This window comes from Carica papaya, chromosome 2 (assembly GCF_054855325.1).
Source record: "Carica papaya isolate Zhongbai chromosome 2, ASM5485532v1, whole genome shotgun sequence".
In the NCBI taxonomy this organism is placed as follows: domain Eukaryota; kingdom Viridiplantae; phylum Streptophyta; class Magnoliopsida; order Brassicales; family Caricaceae; genus Carica; species Carica papaya.
The window spans coordinates 32,264,989-32,271,069 of NC_142310.1; the positions used below are offsets into that span (position 1 = coordinate 32,264,989).

Consider the following 6,081-nt stretch of genomic DNA (forward strand, 5'->3'; position numbering starts at 1 on the left):
TTTTTTTACATAAATAGTTAAAGAAACAAAAAGATGAGAAAATGAAGAGTTATATTATTATAGGCATCCATTTTAGTGCTTTTTGAGATTTAAGAGTAATTTTTGACAATTTTAAGTAAACTTACTCATAAGTTGCTTAAAGTTTAAGTGAACTTCTTTCAGGAGAACCATGAATTTAGTTCTTTCTATTTCATTATGTTTTTTTATCTATGTATACTTGGTTGTGTGTTTATATATATATATATATATAATATTTGTCAAAACACATGGGTTTAATATTTTTTTTAATTAAACGTTTCTCTGATTGTGATTTATAGTTTGGTAAAACTGTACGAATGCTTAAATGAGATATGCATAAGAAGCAGGATGCAAGAATGATTTTATCTTTACTAAGGGATATCGCTGCATGTATTATATTTATCAACAGGGACAATTTCTATTCACCAGTGATACAATATATTCAAATCCTGTGGGTGTATATGTGAGATATATATATCTATATGAACTATGTGCACCAAGAATCACATGGAGATATTGAAGTGAAAATAGAGAAAAGGAGAAGTGCCTTAAAAGAGAAAAAGGAAGAAACTTGAATGGGCAATTTGAGGCAGTGGAAGTATGGAATATGGGCACTTGCCAAAAGTTGGAAAGAAGAAAAAAGGCTTTGTGTTGATGTTGTATGCCATTTTACATGTATAAAATCATAGAACTAACATCTAATGTATTAGTATCTCTACCTCTGCTGAGTTATATGGGAATTATGTGGTTAACTCCAATAATAAAGTCGTGAAGCTCTTCACTTATAATGTTGGTTAATGTTAGTATTATTTAAAATTTAGAATTTAATAAAATTTGAATTGATATGAGTGAGAGGTACACATTGCACATACCAATAGCATATATAAGACTTATACTAATTGAATTATCTTTGAAAAAAATTAAAAAATTGAAATGCTTAGTTTCACATGAGAAATAAAACCCTATAATATTCAATCCTCCATTATTTTTATACAAAACTTATATGTAAAACTCTAGATATTATAATTATGAGTTTAAAGCACTCAAGATCTTCTAGCATCAAATTACTCATGTTTACTAATATGATAAATTACTAGAGCTATTTAAAATTTAAAATTTTTTTCTATTAAATTATTATTTTAGAATTCAAGATACTTCAATCAACTATTTTTTAAGTAGATAGTTGATATGTTTATCATTTTCTATGAATATGTGAGTTCAAATTAAATTGTATGTCTTATGTATCTTCGTTAATAAGTTATATTATCATTAATTGCATTGTTACTAATATGCACGTGAAACCTAACTATATATGTATATATATGTGTGTATGAACTTTCACTAAAAAAATTAGTAGAGATCTTGAAATATTGTTATTTTCAATAATGTTAAAAGAATTCTTTTTTGTTTGTTTGTTTTTCTATATTAAGAGAAAAGAGGTATTGATTACAATGTTCATTTAATTAAGTGAAAAACTATTTACCTACCCAAAAGGCTTGGAACACTTGGTGTGTGGGACACGATCATCTAAAAAAAACTTTTTTCACGAAGTTTGAGTAATAATTAGAGAGAACATATTTTATCCAAATTTACGTAATCTGATTCGTTCGAATCTGATTCAATATAATTATTATTTTTTTCATTAAAATACAACTTGAGTGTAGTAGGGTCTAGATCGATGGAAAAAGATGAGTGAATTAGAATAAGTTCGAGTTAAGTCTTTCAAAATTCATTCGAATATGATCTACTATATATATTATTCTTGATTAATATATATACGTATATATTTATTTTTAGTAAGTATAATATTTTAAATTAATAAACATAAATATAATTATGTTTATACTAATGTAATGAATAACTGATTTAGGTTGATATTAGGTAATCCACAAACCCAATATGGTCCTAAAAAATTGAAAAAAAAAATTTAAACTTTCATTAGGTTTGAGACAAGTTCGAATTTTTTTATTTATAAAGATAGATAAATTATGTGTAATATGTGTATGGAGGGAAACCACCATGGACTAATGAGCTCGAAAGCAATCTTCTCAACCACGATTTGGCTCATATGGAAAAGAATGAACAAATTTATTCTTGGTAATGAGGAGAGTTTTACCCTTGAATTTTAAACTGACTATGGTAATAAAACACATAAGCTAAGTTTGAGAATGAGAATTCTTGACATGTAGTGGAATGATTCATTCTTTTTATATGGTAGTTTAAATTTAATACAGATAATTCAAATTATAATAAAACTTAATGATATTAGTGTTACTAATCTTATTTATGATAATAATGGTGATTGGCGGTTATTGGCTTCATGTACCGTCTTGATCACAGGAGTCCTATCACTATAAAGATTATTGGAGCATTAGAGGGACTCAAACTAATATGGGATAAAAGAATTAGGAAGCTCATCCAGGAAGTGGATTTACTTTTCCTTGCACACACTCTCTAGCGCAATGGTAAAAGCAATTCTTGGGATGTTAGAATTAACTTAAGGAGCTCGTGCCCGGAACTATGAGGTTTATGTCTCCCATGTCTCTCATGAAGTGAATACGTGTAGATCATCTTGCTCGCTAGGTGTACTATCTTGTTGAGGGCATTATCAAGCTCATACATGCCCCTTTAGAGCCCTTGAACATGCTTTTACTTGGATTTCTAGGTATTGCATGAACTCGCATAACTGCCTGCACTATGTAACTTGTTCTCATTATTATTTTTTCCTTTCTTTCCTGCCCAAAAAAAAGGAATTTAATGATTTTCACCTACTTGCTGAAATTGAAAAGCCACCAATAACCTTGATACTTCAAATTAATTAGAAATCTTGGCCAGCTCTAAACAAAGCCCATATGTCATCATATTAGTATAACTAACGTAGAAAATTTAATACTTCTTGCAAACTGGCCTCGTACATATATATTGTAGGTAATAAATTTCTGGTTTTGAACAGACAATAATTCGTTCCTTTCTTTTTACTACATCCTGTTTCCATGCTCTATGCACGTGAAAGTCAAAACTTCCGCAGTTCAAATAGTTACTTTAGTTTGCATATCCTGATCAATCGGGTTGTTTCCACTTCAACTCTCTAACTAAACTTTGCATACATTTATGTATATATACTGTAGTCTACCATGGAATTGATCACATGATTGTAATTAAATATCATCTTTCACATGGAAAGCTTCAAAGATTCTTGTCTCTCTGTGGACAGAAAAGATATTGTGCTTGTAAAACCCTCAAAACCTACACCATTAGAGATTCTATCTCTCTCCACCATTGACAACGATCCAGGCTTTGAGCTTCTGTGTCAAACAATTTATGCATATCGAGGGGAGAATGATTCTGTACTTTCCAATGAAGCTGACAAGAAAAACTCAGTAAAGCTCCGTACTGATCAAAATGACCCAGCTGCTGTAATTGAAGAAGCTCTCTCCAAACTTCTGGTTTACTACTATCCCTTAGCAGGAAAGCTGAAGAGAGAGAGTCATGATGGGAAACTTCAACTCAACTGCAACTCTTATGGGGTGCCTTTCGTGGTAGCTACTACCGATTGCAAGCTCTCTTCTCTTCAGTATTTAGAAGGGATCAACGTCAAAACAAGGAGAGAGTTTGTGGTGGATTATACAGAAAATAATGGTGATAGCAGTGGTTATCATCCTCTGGTTTTGCAGGTAACCAAATTTTCATGTGGAGGGTTCACGATTGGAATGGGACTGTCACACTCTGTCTGTGATGGGTTTGGTGCTTCTCAGTTTTTCAGAGGCTTAGCCGAGTTAGCAAGTGGAAAGACTGAGCCAAGTGTGAAGCCTGTATGGGAGAGACACAGGTTATTAGCCGTAAAACCTAATCTCGAGTTTCCTTTCAACATGGCTTCTCTTGCAACTTCACCATATCTGCCAGCCACTGAGCTTGTCAACGAGTGCTTCAATGTCAACTTTGACACCATAACAAGACTCAGACTGAGGTTGATGAAGGAAAGTAGTACTGAATATAATAACCATGGAAAGAGTACTAATTTCACTACTGTTGAGGTTCTTGGTGCCTATGTTTGGAGATCAAGACTCAGAGCTCTAAACCTGAACCCAGATGGGAAAACTGTGTTTGGTCTAATAGTTGGGATCAGACCCATTTTAAACCCACCTTTGCCTGAAGGGTACTACGGAAACGCCATTGCAGCAGCAAACGTGATCTTAACAGGGAGAGAGCTTGAAGGATTACCGCTATTCAAAGTTTCTCAGCTCATCAAAGAAAGCAAAATCCTCTGCAACAACAATGACTACGTAAAGAATTCGATTAACAATTTGGGGCAGTTGTGGGAGGTGATCTACAAGAATATTGAAGGAGGAACTGGTGCAATCATGATGTTGACGGATTGGAGACAACTGGGTTTGATGGAAGAAGTTGATTTTGGATGGGGAGGGTTGGTGAACATGATAACATTACCATGGAACCTGTTTGGGTGCAGTGATTTCTGTATGTTCATGCCTCCTTGCAAAATGGATCCTTCAATGAAAGACGGGATTAGGGTTTTTACTTGCCTCCCAACAGCTGCCATTGTTAAGTTCAAGCAAGAGATGGAGGCTCTCAAAAATGGTGCTGATGCTTAATTAGTTACGTACTGATCATCTTCTTTTATTGCTTTGAAGATGATGACGTAAATATTACATTGAAATATCGTGATCATCTTTTAAAAAATTATAGACAGATCTTAAAGAGAGAGAGAGAGAGAGAGAGAGAGTTTGGAAATATACAAGATTATTAATGTATACAGATTGTTAAATACTTAGTTGATCATATGTAAAGATGTACAGATTGTTAAAGTACTTGCTAATAATTGAACTATTCATCAATTATACAAGATTATATGGACTATAAGTTGATGCTATTAAAGAAATTGCAAGTTACAAATACGAGAGTTTGGAAATTTTGATTGATTCTCTGTAGCATTTCCTTTTTATTTTTATTTATAGAGTATGTTTTTACAAGTTTATTAATTTAATTAATTAATTAAAAATATTATTTTTAAAATATTTAAATATATAATATTCAGTTTCAAACTTTTTTTAAGGAGGTAGAAGAAAAGTGAATATTTCAAACAAATGAAAAATATCAAGAATCAAATTGGAATAAAAAAATATTAGGAACCAAATTTTAGTAAGTGTTAAATTCACTGAATTAATACTTTACCCTATTTTCTAATAATTTTTTTACAAAAACAAGAAAAGAGTTAACTTTTGTATTAATTCTTTATGTAACATAAATTAATACTTCCTCTGATGCAACTGAAGGTGGAAACAAGAGTCAAGCAAGAAGACTAACTTTCAAAAAGGATAATGTAAGCTCCTTCTCCTTCCTTCCTACTCTCTCCACAAACCTATCATGGTACTTTTAGGGATTGTTCAGAATTTGTTATTCTAACACTGCATTTCAGTCTTATGTCAATAGAGACAAGACCAACTTTTGTCGCCAGACAATAACAGAAGGTATGTTCAACACAGAAGTTTAAACATTATTTATTTATTTATCGGAGAGTATCCATACTTCCTGCGCTTTCCAACTACTTGGGGAAACAATGGCACGATGATATAAAAAATTCATGAAGAAATTATGCTCCATATCACAGAAGAGAAATGGGCTTGTTATCCCTTATTTGATTTCTGTTTTGAGGATTGCCTTTCTTATCACTTGTTCATGCATTCTGGGTTTCAAACAATATAAAAAATTTATGGAGAAATTATGTTCTATATCACATCAGAAAATAGGTTTGTTATTCCTTATTTGATTACTGTTTTGTGGTTTGCCTTTCTTATCACTTGTTCATGCATTCTGGGTTTCAGGCAGTATAAAAAATTCATGAAAAAATTATGCACTATATCCCATCAGAAAATGGGTTTGTTATTCCTTATTCTATTACTGTCTTGTGGTTTGCCTTTCTTATCACTTGTTCATGCATTCTGGGTTTCATGCAATTTGTTGTCAAACAGTTGGAGGACATCATGAAAATATTGCTTTTATAAGTTTATCCTATTTCACATATAATTATAAAAATAAATGGTTGAT

At 31.8% G+C, this 6,081-nt stretch overlaps 1 pseudogene; it reads left to right on the forward strand.

The window, feature by feature from the left end:
* Positions 1 to 3,102: 3,102 nt before the first annotated feature.
* Positions 3,103 to 4,818, forward strand: LOC110823685 (tetrahydroanabasine acetyltransferase pseudogene; annotated as a pseudogene).
* The last annotated feature ends 1,263 nt before the right edge of the window (positions 4,819 to 6,081 follow it).